Source organism: Ranitomeya imitator, chromosome 4 (genome assembly GCF_032444005.1).
Source record: "Ranitomeya imitator isolate aRanImi1 chromosome 4, aRanImi1.pri, whole genome shotgun sequence".
Classification (NCBI taxonomy): Eukaryota; Metazoa; Chordata; class Amphibia; order Anura; family Dendrobatidae; genus Ranitomeya; species Ranitomeya imitator.
This window is the reverse complement of record NC_091285.1, coordinates 406619826-406634229: the sequence shown is the minus strand read 5'-3', so window position 1 is coordinate 406634229 and position 14404 is coordinate 406619826. Positions and strand designations below refer to the sequence as shown.

Genomic DNA, 14404 nt, shown 5'->3' with positions numbered 1-14404 from the left:
CGTGGGCTGTGCAATATACTATGTGGGCTGTGCAGTATACTATCTGGGCTGTGCAATATACTACGTGGCTGTGCAATATACTACGTGGGCTGTGCAATGTACTACGTGGGCTGTGCAATGTACTACGTGGGCTGTGCAATGTACTACGTGGGCTGTGCAATGTACTACGTAGGATGTGCAATATACTACGTGGGCTGCGCAATATACTACGTGGGCTGCGCAATATACTACGTGGGCTGTGCAATATACTATGTGGCTTTGCTATATACTACGTAGGCTGTTACTCACTACGCATACATATTCTAGAATACCTGATGCGTTAGAATTGGGCTACCATCTAGTTCATATATATTTATCTTCTAAGGGTATGTGCACATATTAATGATTTTGTCCACTACCAGGACAACACCTTCTTGATCAACATGTTTTGCACTCATAAAATAATGAAGCCTATACTCGCCTCCCGTGTTTAGGGAGTTACCGCGTTGTAGGCACTCGCGGTCCAGGGGCCTGTGTGCGGTTGTTGTGACACGTGATGCTGTAGCACAATCGACACACGCGCATCACTGTCCCTGCCTTAGGACAGATAACACAAGAAAAGGAAGTCGGAGCTGCAGATGATCTCGGACTTCCTCTTCCTGCTCAATTCAACAGGAGGTGGGGACAATGACGCCAGCGCTGATTGGGAGCCGAACTCTTATAAAGAGTCAGAAAAAAACTATTTCCATCCCAAAATGATTAGCTAAATGTAGAAATACTATGAAAGGAGGCAGGGGCAGACATACCATATGTGCAGCCGGTGCGACTGTACCAGAGCCCAGAGGTGGAAGGGGGCCCCTGCAGGGCAGCTAATAAGTGAACGCAATCTGGCCTGTTTATCCGTCCCGAGGCTCCGGGGGGCCCCTGGTTAGATTGTCCTCATGTGCAACGGGCAGGGAGAGATCCCTACAACTCCGCTGGCTAAAAGAGAAAATGGCAGCGGAGCGGAGCTGCAGCGATCCGTCCTGCTTATTGCCCGGGCTTCCTGTCTCATACAGCAGTCAGCAGTGCGGCTGGATGACATCATCATTCAGCGCCACAGCTGTGCCAGAGAAGAAGCTGCCGATGATGGTGATGCTGCGGCTGCGGGAAAGCGTGCGAAGAAGTGAAAGGTGCTGTGTGTGTGTGTGTGTATATATATATAGAGATGAGTGGTGGTGTGTGCGTGCATGCGTAGCGCTGTGGGGGAATGTGCAGAGAGGTGAACGGTGCTGTGTATGTCTGTGTGTGTATGTCTGTGTGTGTAGGTTTAGAAGGTAATGATGGGGAAGAAATCAATGATGGGAAACAAAGAAGGCAATGATGGGGGTGGTGGGGAGAAAGCAATGATGGAGGTGGTGGAAAGCGCAATGATGGGGGTGTGGAAAGGGCAATATGGGGTGGTGGGGAAGGAGGATATGATGGAGGTGGTGGAATGGGCAATAATGGAGGTGGTGGAAAGGACAATAATGTTGATAATGTTGGTGATCGAAAGGGCAATATTGGGGGTGTTGGAGTGAAGGAAATGATGGAGGTGGTGGAATTGGCAATGATGGGGTGGTGGGGGAAAAAGGCAATTATAGTGGTGGGGAAAAGGCAATGATGAAGATGGTGAGGGAGGAGGAAATGATGGAAGTGCTGGAATAAGAAGTGATGGGGTGGTGGGAGAGAAGGCAATGACAGTTGCAGTGAAAAGGACAATCATGGGGAGGTGAAGGAAGGAGACAATGATGGAGGTGGTGGGGACGAAGGCAATGATGGAGGTGGTGGAAAGGGCAATAATGGGGCGGTGGGGAGGAGGAAATGATGGAGCTGGTGGAATGGGCAATGATGGGGTTGTGAGGAAAAGGCAATGATGGTTGTGGTGGAAAGAGAAATAAAGGGTGGAGGGGAGGAGGAAATGATTGCGGTGGTGGAATGGGCAATGATTAGGGTGGTGGGGAAAAGGCAATGATGGTGGTAGTGGAAAGAACAATGATGGTGGAAAGGGCAATGATGGAGGGAGAAAATGATGGAGGTGGTGGAATGGGCAATGATGGGGGTGGTGAGGGAGGAGTCAATGATGGAGGTTGTGGAATGGGCAATGATGGGGTGGTGGGGGAGAAAGACTGATATAGATGGTGGAAAAGGCAACGATGGGGTTGTGGAGGAGAAGGCAATGATGGAGGTGGTGAAGAGGGCAATGATGGGGGTGGGGAGAGAACAATAATGGAATGCAGGGGGAGGACATTGAGGAGATTGGGATGGGAGGAAGGAAGATTTATAATGGATTTAGGAACAGGGGGAGGTGGAGGAAGATGTTATTATTGCTTACTATGTTTAACACAGTCCCTTAGTATATAGCGTACTACTTATTATACATAGCACAGCCCCTTAGTATAAAATACACTCGATTATTATGTATAGCGCCATCCTTCAGTATATAGTGTACTCACTTTATGTATAGCACAGTCCCTTAGTATACAGTTAGGGCCAGAAATATTTGGACAGTGACACAATTTTCGCGAGTTGGGCTCTGCATGCCACCACATTGGATTTGAAATGAAACCTCTACAACAGAATTCAAGTGCAGATTGTAACGTTTAATTTGAAGGGTTGAACAAAAATATCTGATAGAAAATGTAGGAATTGTACACATTTCTTTACAAACACTCCACATTTTAGGAGGTCAAAAGTAATTGGACAAATAAACATAACCCAAACAAAATATTTTTATTTTCAATATTTTGTTGCAAATCCTTTGGAGGCAATCACTGCCTTAAGTCTGGAACCCATGGACATCACCAAACGCTGGGTTTCCTCCTTCTTAATGCTTTGCCAGGCCTTTACAGCCGCAGCCTTCAGGTCTTGCTTGTTTGTGGGTCTTTCCGTCTTAAGTCTGGATTTGAGCAAGTGAAATGCATGCTCAATTGGGTTTAGATCTGGAGATTGACTTGGCCATTGCAGAATGTTCCACTTTTTGGCACTCATGAACTCCTGGGTAGCTTTGGCTGTATGCTTGGGGTCATTGTCCATCTGTACTATGAAGCGCCGTCCAATCAACTTTGCAGCATTTGGCTGAATCTGGGCTGAAAGTATATCCCGGTACACTTCAGAATTCATCCGGCTACTCTTGTCTGCTCTTATGTCATCAATAAACACAAGTGACCCAGTGCCATTGAAAGCCATGCATGCCCATGCCATCACGTTGCCTCCACCATGTTTTACAGAGGATGTGGTGTGCCTTGGATCATGTGCCGTTCCCTTTCTTCTCCAAACTTTTTTCTTCCCATCATTCTGGTACAGGTTGATCTTTGTCTCATATGTCCATAGAATACTTTTCCAGAACTGAGCTGGCTTCTTGAGGTGTTTTTCTGCAAATTTAACTCTGGCCTGTCTATTTTTGGTATTGATGAATGGTTTGCATCTAGATGTGAACCCTTTGTATTTACTGTCATGGAGTCTTCTCTTTACTGTTGACTTAGAGACAGATACACCTACTTCACTGAGAGTGTTCTGGACTTCAGTTGATGTTGTGAACGGGTTCTTCTTCACCAAATTAAGTATGCGGCGATCATCCACCACTGTTGTCATCCGTGGACGCCCAGGCCTTTTTGAGTTCCCAAGCTCACCAGTCAATTCCTTTTTTCTCAGAATGTACCCAACTGTTGATTTTGCTACTCCAAGCATGTCTGCTATTTCTCTGATGGATTTTTTCTTTTTTTTCAGCCTCAGGATGTTCTGCTTCACCTCAATTGAGAGTTCCTTTGACCGCATGTTGTCTGCTCACAGCAACAGCTTCCAAATGCAAAACCACACACCTGGAATCCACCCCTGACCTTTTAACTACTTAATTGATTACAGGTTAACGAGGGAGACGCCTTCAGAGTTAATTGCAGCCCTTAGAGTCCATTGTCCAATTACTTTTGGTCCCTTGAAAAAGAGGACGCTATGCATTACAGAGCTATGATTCCTAAACCCTTTCTCCGATTTGGATGTGGAAACTATCATATTGCAGCTGGGAGTGTGCACTTTCAGCCCATATTATATATATAATTGTATTTCTGAACATGTTTTTGTAAACAGCTAAAATAACAAAACTTGTGTCACTGTCCAAATATTTCTGGCCCTAACTGTATAATGTACTAACCTACAGTACAGACCAAAAGTTTGGACATACCTTCTCATTTAAAGATTTTTCTGTATTTTCATGACTATGAAAATTGTACATTCACACTGAAGGCATCAAAATTATGAATTAACACATGTGGAATTATATACTTAACAAAAAAGTGTGAAACAACTGAAATTATGTCTTATATTCTAGGTTCTTCAAAGTAGCCACCTTTTGCTTTGATGACTGCTTTGCACACTCTTGGCATTATCTTGATGAGCTTCAAGAGGTAGTCACCGGGAATGGTTTTCACTTCACAGGTGTGCCCTGCCAGGTTTAATAAGTGGCATTTCTTGCCTTATAAATGGGGCTCGGACCATCAGTTGTGTTGTGCAGAAGTCTGCTGGATACACAGCTGATAGTCCTACTGAATAGACTGGTAGAATTTGTATTATGCTAAGAAAAAAAGCAGCTAAGTAATGAAAAACAAGTGGCCATCATTACTTTAAGAAATGAAGGTCAGTCAGTCCGAAAATTTGGGAAAACTTTGAAAGTGTCCCCAAGTGCAGTGGCAAAAACCATCAAGTGCTACATAGAAACTGGCTCACATGAGGACCACCCCGGGAAAGGAAGACCAAGAGTTACCTCTGCTTCTAAGGATAAGTTTATCTGAGTCACCAGACTCAGAAATCGCAGGTTAACAGCAGCTCAGATTAGAGACCAGGTCAATGCCACACAGCGTTCTAGCAGAAGACACATCTCTACAAAAACTGTTAAGAGGAGACTTTGTGAAGCAGGATTTCATGGTAAAATAGCTGCTAGGAAACCACTGCTAAGGACAGGCAATAAGCAGAAGAGACTTGTTTGGGCTAAAGAACACAAGGAATGGACGTTAGACCAGTGGAAATCTGTGCTTTGGTCTGAAAAGGTGAAAGCATGGACTCTACATGCCTGGTTCCCACTGTGAAGCAAAGAGGAGGTGGTGTGGGGGTGACACTGTTGGGGATTTATTCAAAATTGAAGGCATACTGAACCAGCATGGCTACCACAGCATCTTGCAGCGGCATGCTATTCCATCCGGTTTGCGTTTAGTTGGACCATCATTTATTTTTCAACAGGACAATGACCCCAAACACACATCCAGGCTGTGTAAGGGCTATTTGACCAAGAAGGAGAGTGATGGGGTGCTACACCAGATGACCTGGCCTCCACAGTCACCAGAACTGAACCCAATCGAGATGGTTTGGGGTGAGCTGGACTGCAGAGTGAAGGCAAAAGGGCCAACAAGTGCTAAGCATCTCTGGGAACTCCTTCAAGATTGTACCTCTTGAAGCTCATCAAGAGAATGCCAAAGCAGTCATCAAAGCAAAAGGTGGCTACTTTGAAGAACCTAGAATATAAGACATAAATATATATATATATGTTTTTTATATATACATGTAGCTTTGTCGCCATAAAAAAGGGGGGCCCAGACATTTCTTGCACAGGGGCCCCGAGCTGTCAATGACTGCCCCTGAAAGGAGGGCTAATTAGGATAGTTTGATAAAGGACTGCCATAGTTTTCAAGCAGCAGAACAGATTTCTAGAAAAGGTTTGATTTAACTGCTGATAACTGATATCTATTGCTGAAAAAAAGCTTCAAAAAGTGGATTTAATTTTTTTAATGGGTAGTATGACAACCCTTTTAAAGACCTTTTGCACATGACAGAGCCATGTCCACAGAGCTTATGAGAAGGCATGCAGAGTCCTGAAGGCTCAGTATTACGGAGCAGAAGGCACTCTGTGTGCCACTGTATGGTTCCTTCAAATGGCACCCTGTTAACAGGATATTCATAACTGAAAAAATGGAAAATAGAATAAAATGAGAGCTTTACATTATGAAAGCATCACTGGCTGATAAACTAAATATGTTACTACTAAATGGCTGCAATACTGATTAATAGGTGTTGATTCCATGCACTATGTATAAAACAAAGACTACAAAGTTTGAAACAAATCCTCTTGAGGTGACATCGATGTCCTTTATTAAAGTTTACACAAAATAGCTGGGTCCATCACCGATGCAGCTGATGAGCATCTTATTTGGACGCACACAGAGCGGTGATTTCCATCCACTTTACTAATCAGCAAGTGCCGATTAGCTACTAATGCGGTGGTGATGGTCGAGAAATGACAGCTCTAGGCTGATTAAATCCTGGGAGAAAATCTTCAGTAGTGGCCAATGAGAGCACTGGATAGCTACTGCAAAACAAAGGTGACTGTGATACCAAGAAAACAAGAGCAATTACTAGAAAGCTCATCAGTGCCTAGATTGTAGACACCTCTTCAGTACTGGAATGGCAGCTACAAAACTCAATTCACAGCTGGCTAGAAATGTGCCTGTCCTTCCAATTTTATGGATAATTTAGCTTCTTAATTCGATTACAGGAAATGTTTTTGAAATGCACAACTATAAAGGATGACCTAAAGTGGGTAGAAGCCGGCAGCTTACAGGCTTGTGGGAGCAGTGCGTGCCATGTTTAGAACTTTATTACATTAGAATAAACATTTCATTCTCTGCTACAATGTTAATTCATCAGGTCACTAAAAAGAAAGGTGCATCAGTCAACAAGAAAATGTGTCATCATATGTGAATGCCTGCATGTAAATAACACTGAAGATGAAGAGAACACAGCTCATTTATCAGTGTAAGACAAAATATTAAAAAGAAAAGGGTACGAAGGTATCAGGAACTGACAGAGCCTAGATTAATTTCTATTCTTCAGGGGAAAGGAACAGGCTGCGGTTTCTACATATATTTTATGTATTTCATCTACTTTCTCTAAAAGAAAAAAAAGACTGAAGATAGTACATTTCATATTTAAAGGTCTTGTACAGGACTATTATTTTATTTTTTTTACTATGGGCCAAAAAACTAACTGACAGGTAGATGCTAACAGAGGCTACTACCTGCCTGTTCGTCCTGGCACCGGCTCAGAGCAGTCACTGCCGGTGATTCAGCTGCTCCATGTCAACAGAGCAGATCTTCTGGGCTGATCTGTCGACGTCACGATGATTGTCACCTGGCTCCTGCAGTTAGGCGGCAGGGAGCAGGATGTCAATCAGCAGGAAGTCAGCAGTTGCACCCCATCAACAGAGCACAGCGGATGAGAAGCCCCTGCTCTGTCCTCCTGACGTTAGCGGAAGGCACTGCATTGCCAACAGGAGCAGTATATGACCGTTTTGTGCCGAGAAACATCAGAGTTGGGAGCAACAGGCAGCGCAGTTAGCAACCACATGCCTGTTAGCTTTTAAGGTACCGTCACACATAACGATTTCTTTAACAATATCGTTGCTTTTTGTGACGTAGCAACGATATCGTTAACGAAATCGTTATGTGTGACGGCGACCAACGATCAGGCCCCTGCTGGGAGATCGTTGGTCGTTGGGAATGATCTTTTTTTGGTCGCTGATCACCGGCTGTCGTCGCTGAATCGGCGTGTGTGACGCCAATCCAGCGATGTGTTCACTGGTAACCAGGGTAAATATCGGGTTACTAAGCGCAGGGCCGCGCTTAGTAACCCGACATTTACCCTGGTTACCATTGTAAAAGTAAAAAAAAAACAGTACATACTCACATTCCGGTGTCTGTCACGTCCCCCGCCTTCAGCTTTCCGCACTGACTGTGAGCGCCGGCCGTAAAGCACAGCGGTGACATCACCGCTGTGCTCTGCGTTACGGCCGGCCGGCGCTGACACAGTCAGTGCGGGAAGCTGACGGCGGGGGACGTGACAGACACCGGAATGTGAGTATGTACTGTTTTTTGGGGTTTTTTTTACATTTACAATGGTAACCAGGGTAAACATCGGGTTACTAAGCGTGGCCCTGCGCTTAGTAACCCGATGTTTACCCTGGTTACCCGGGGACTTCGGCATCGTTGGTCGCTGGAGAGCTGTCTGTGTGACAGCTCTCCGGCGACCACACAACGACTTAACAACGATCACGGCCAGGTCGTATCGCTGTTCGTGATCGTTGGTAAATCGTTTAGTGTAACGGTACCTTTAGGCTCGCAGGAAAAAAAATATAACGACCTGGATAACTCTTAAAAAAAGAAAAGACTGACTAAATACTCTAATACATCAGGGCTGGCGCACTGGTGCAAACTGTCGGTCTCAGTTTACTTCCAGAAGCTGTTATTTGCACTCTCCCCATTTGATCATTAGTAACATAGTAACATAGTTAGTAAGGCCAAAAAAAGACATTTGTCCATCCTGTTCAGCCTATATTCCATCATAATAAATCCCCAGATCTACGTCCTTCTACAGAACCTAATAATTGTATGATACAATATTGTTCTGCTCCAGGAAGACATCCAGGCCTCTCTTGAACCCCTCGACTGAGTTCGCCATCACCACCTCCTCAGGCAAGCAATTCCAGATTCTCACTGCCCTAACAGTAAAGAATCCTCTTCTATGTTGGTGGAAAAACCTTCTCTCCTCCAGACGCAAAGAATGCCCCCTTGTGCCCGTCACCTTCCTTGGTATAAACAGATCCTCAGCGAGATATTTGTATTGTCCCCTTATATACTTATACATGGTTATTAGATCGCCCCTCAGTCGTCTTTTTTCTAGAATAAATAATCCTAATTTCGCTAATCTATCTGGGTATTGTAGTTCTCCCATCCCCTTTATTAATTTTGTTGCCCTCCTTTGTACTCTCTCTAGTTCCATTATATCCTTCCTGAGCACCGGTGCCCAAAACTGGACACAGTACTCCATGTGCGGTCTAACTAGGGATTTGTACAGAGGCAGTATAATGCTCTCATCATGTGTATCCAGACCTCTTTTAATGCACCCCATGATCCTGTTTGCCTTGGCTGCTGCTGCCTGGCACTGGCTGCTCCAGGTAAGTTTATCATTAACTAGGATCCCCAAGTCCTTCTCCCTGTCAGATTTACCCAGTGGTTTCCCATTCAGTGTGTAATGGTGATATTGATTCCTTCTTCCCATGTGTATAACCTTACATTTATCATTGTTAAACCTCATCTGCCACCTTTCAGCCCAAGTTTCCAACTTATCCAGATCCATCTGTAGCAGAATACTATCTTCTCTTGTATTAACTGCTTTACATAGTTTTGTATCATCTGCAAATATCGATAGTTTACTGTGTAAACCTTCTACCAGATCATTAATGAATATGTTGAAGAGAACAGGTCCCAATACTGACCCCTGCGGTACCCCACTGGTCACAGCAACCCAGTTAGAGACTATACCATTTATAACCACCCTCTGCTTTCTATCACTAAGCCAGTTACTAACCCATTTACACACATTTTCCCCCAGACCAAGCATTCTCATTTTGTGTACCAACCTCTTGTGCGGCACGGTATCAAACGCTTTGGAAAAATCGAGATATACCACGTCCAATGACTCACCGTGGTCCAGCCTATAGCTTACCTCTTCATAAAAACTGATTAGATTGGTTTGACAGGAGCGATTTCTCATAAACCCATGCTGATATGGAGTTAAACAGTTATTCTCATTGAGATAATCCAGCATAACATCCCTCAGAAACCCTTCAAATATTTTACCAACAATAGAGGTTAGACTTACTGGCCTATAATTTCCAGGTTGACTTTTAGAGCCCTTTTTGAATATTGGCACCACATTTGCTATGCGCCAGTCCTGCGGAACAGACCCTGTCGCTATAGAGTCCCTAAAAATAAGAAATAATGGTTTATCTATTACATTACTTAGTTCTCTTAGTACTCGTGGGTGTATGCCATCCGGACCCGGAGATTTATCTATTTTAATCTTATTTAGCCGGTTCCGCACCTCTTCTTGGGTTAGATTGGTGACCCTTAATATAGGGTTTTCATTGTTTCTTGGGATTTCACCTAGCATTTCATTTTCCACCGTGAATACCATGGAGAAGAAGGTGTTTAATATGTTAGCTTTTTCCTCGTCATCTACAACCATTCTTTCCTCACTATTTTTTAAGGGGCCTACATTTTCAGTTTTTATTCTTTTACTATTGATATAGTTGAAGAACAGTTTGGGATTAGTTTTACTCTCCTTAGCAATGTGCTTCTCTGTTTCCTTTTTGGCAGCTTTAATTAGTTTTTTAGATAAAGTATTTTTCTCCCTATAGTTTTTTAGAGCTTCAATGGTGCCATCCTGCTTTAGTAGTGCAAATGCTTTCTTTTTACTGTTAATTGCCTGTCTTACTTCTTTGTTTAGCCACATTGGGTTTTTCCTATTTCTAGTCCTTTTATTCCCACAAGGTATAAACCGCTTACGCTTGCAGCCAGTAACTGGTCTAAGCAGTCTGGTGTGGCACATGCCAGTATGACCACTTAGGCCAGTGACTGGCTGCAGTGGCCACTTGGGTAGATGGCAAAAAACTGCTGACAGTCAGAGTTCAAACCACCTGTACAAGTTACACCGCTGTTCCAAACTGTACTCTAGCAGAGGCAGCATTTACTTTGCAGCACGGAAACTCCGAGGGGATCCAGTGATCCGACCAACTTCAGAGCAGAGCGAGCAGCTTGTATAACAGAGCTTGTCATGCAGCGCACGCCTTACCTGGGTAACTGGCCATGCTGGAACTGTAGGGTGACTAGTACAAGGGAATGATCTGTATACTATAAAATAATAAATCACTTGGTACTTGAAAACGGGAAGGATTTTTACTAAAGGATAAATTGCAAAGTTGCTTATTTTTACAAGCTCTTTGCAACGTGAACTATTTTGGGACTAGAGACAACCCCCTTAAATATGCATGTTTAACCAAGCAAAAAAAAAGAAAAAAATACTATAACTAAAGGGAAGAGAGGGTGTTAATTATCCTAATAAAACATTTTATACTATTGTCTTCTGTAACACTTTTAATGATGTGCAATGAGTATGGCTCCAAATCAGATATGATCAATGGTAGCAAAAACATAAACAATGACATTTTTTACAGCATTACAGTAGTCTGTGGAGATGTCAGATAAGAGTGTCAAATATAAAGCGTATGGTTATATAATGTGCGCATCATGTTTCTGAAGATACTGAAGATCCTCATAGCAGATAAAGGTCAACCTTGTAAAAAGCTCTAAAGGGAGCAGTGTGAAATGGTCAGATATGTCAGATCACCACTAGGTGACAGTAATGTTATGATCATTCATTAAACGCTACATCATCCAGAAATAAATGCACATTTACAGCTTTTGGATGTGACACTTCTTGATATCAAATGGGTCTGATAGGTTTTTTTTTGTTCTTGTTGTTTTTTTACAGTGTTATTTGTAATTGTTTCTTGATTTCCAAAATATGGCATTTATAAATCAAAATATTTAGTATAAAGGGCATTTATTTTAACTAAGCAGTTAAATTTACGACTAGAACAGAAAAAATACAGGTCCAATGCATATGTCTAAATTGATCGTCACGGATTTCACTAATCGGAATGTCCTAATAATTTACAGGTTGCACAATCACATGTATGAAAATATGGCAAACTATAGTAATCTTGAAAAGGGGGAACCGTAATAATAAACATTCATAATCAACTTCAGAAGAACTTAAAGAGTTAAAACTGATCCTAAATTACTTAAAAGGAACCTGGCACCTGATATATTACAATGAATCCATCACCTAATTCATTAAAAGGAACCAGTCACCTGATTCATGCTTTTGAAACAAAGGAGCAGCATGAATCAGACCTCTGATGATTTAGACAAAATATACTTCTATGATTCGGGCGTTGACCATAGCCAGAAAGAAAGAAGAGAAAAGGGACACCAAAGTTTGTTGTGCATCTTCTCCCGAGTACGTGGATACCCCATATGTGGGGTAAAAGACGCACGACAGAGCTCGGAAGTGAAGCAGCACCGTTTCACTTTATAGTTATTATTATTATTCATTATTATAGCGCCATTTATTCCATGGCACTTTACATGTGAGGAGGGGTATACATAATAAAAATGAGTACAATACTCTTGAACAATACAAGTCACGACTGATAGAGGAGGAGTGAGGACCCTGCCTGCGAAGGCTCACAATCTACAAAAGATGGGTGAGGATACAGTAGGTGAGGGTAGAGCTGGTCGTGCAGCGGTTGATCGGTGGTTACTGCAGGTTGTAGGCTTGTCGGAAGAGGTAGGTCTTCAGGCTATTTTTGAAGTTTTTGATGGTAGGCGAGAGTCTGATGTGTTGTGGTAGAGAGTTCCAGATGACGGACCTGAGTGAGGGCCGGTTTTGTGCAGGATAAATTAGCGTTTTTATGGTATATATGGTATGGTATGGTATATATTTTAGGGTATATATTAGTTTTTGACTGCTCCAGAATAAGGCAGTATCACATTCTTGTGTTCTACACTGAGCACTTATGTCAGGGTTTCCGTATAAATCCCACAAAAATGTGATTCAAACAAAAACCCCAACAGGGTCACCCTCTTTGATGAGGCAGATGGAGACACTTTGGAGGTTGGTATCCATCTTTATAAGCATGCACAGATCGCCGTGCGATATAAGTGATAAAGCGGTTTTATTCTTTGAGTCAGTGAGATTACAGCAATATGATATATATATATATATATATATATATATATATATATATACACACATATATATATATATATATATATATATATATATATGTACATACATACATATATACACACTGCTCAAAAAAATAAAGGGAACACTAAAATCCCACATCCTAGATATCACTGAATGAAATATTCCAGTTGTTAATCTTTATTCATTGCATAGTGGAATCTGTTGAGAACAATAAAACCTAAAAATTATCGATGTAAATCACAACTAATATCCCACGGAGTTCTGGAGTTGGAATGATGCTCAAAATCAAAGTGGAAAATGAAGTCACAGGCTGATCCAAATTCAGTGGAAAATGCCTCAAGACAAGGAAATGATGCTCATTAGTGTGTGTGGCCTCCACGTGCCTGTAAGACCTCCTTACAATGCCTGGGCATGTTCTTTATGAGGCGGCAGATGGTCTCCTGAGGTATCTCCTTCTATTCCTGAAATAAAGCATCCGCCAACTCCTGGACAGTCTGTGGTGCAACGTGATGTTGGTGGATGGTGCGAGACATGATGTCACAGATGTGTTCAATCGGATTCAGGTCTGGGGAACGGGCGGGCCGGTCAATAGCTTCAATGCCTTCATCTTGCAGGAACTGCTGACACACTCCAGCCACATGAGGTCTGGCATTATCCTGCATTAGGAGGAACCCAGGGCCAACCGCACCACCATATGGTCTCACAAGGGGTCTGAAGATCTCATCTAGGTACCTAATGGCAGTCAGGCTACCTCTGGCGAGCACATGGAGGACTCTGCGGCCCTCCAAAGAAAAATGCCACCACACACCATTACTGACCCACTGCCAAACCGGTCATGCTGAATGATGTTGCAGGCAGCAGATCACCCTCCACGGCGTCTCCAAACTCTGTCACATGTGCTCAGTGTGAACCTGCTTTCATCTGTGAAGATCACAGGGCGCCAGTGGCGAATTTGCCAATCCTGGTGTTCTGTGGCAAATACCAAGCATCCTGCATGGTGTTGGGCGGTGAGCACAACCCCCATCTGTGGACGTCAGGCACTCAGACCATCCTCATGAAGTCAGTTTCTAACTGTATGTGCAGACACATGCACATTTGTGCTGGAGGTAATTTTGCAGGACTCTGGTAGCGCCACCAGCCTCTGGACATTACGCTGACAGACACAGCACACCTTCTTGCCACAGCTCGCATTGATGTGCCATCCTGGATGAGCTGCACTACCTGAGCCACTTGTGTGGGTTGTAGAGTCCGTCTCATGCTACCACAAGTGTTAAAGCACACCCAACATTCAAAAGTGACCAAAACATCAGCCAGAAGGCATTGGTACCAAGATGTGGTCTGTGGTCCCCACCTGAAGAACCACTCCTTTATGGAGTGTGTCTTAATAATAGCCAATATTTTCCATCTGTTTTCTATTCCATTTGCACAACATGTGAAATTGATTGTCAAACAGTGTTGCTTCCTAAGTGGACAGTTTGATTTCACAGAAGTTTGATTTACTTAAGAGTTAAATTCTGCTGTTTAAGTGTTTCCTTAATTTTTTGAGCAATGTATATATATATATATATATATATATATATATATATATATATATATATATATATATATATATATATATATATATATATATAAGAAGAAAACAAAAAGCAGCACCAAAAGAAGACAGAGGGTGCAAAAAATCCTTCCAGGTATATACCAAACCTCATGCTATTGTCCAGAAAGATGAAGGCAGCCTTCATCTTTCTGG

General features: G+C 42.8%; 1 protein-coding gene across 1 annotated transcript in view; it reads right to left on the bottom strand.

The window, feature by feature from the left end:
* The window catches only part of EXOC4 (exocyst complex component 4), a 684877-nt gene that overhangs the window by 486857 nt on the left and 183616 nt on the right, over positions 1–14404 (bottom strand). The window lies entirely within an intron of this gene.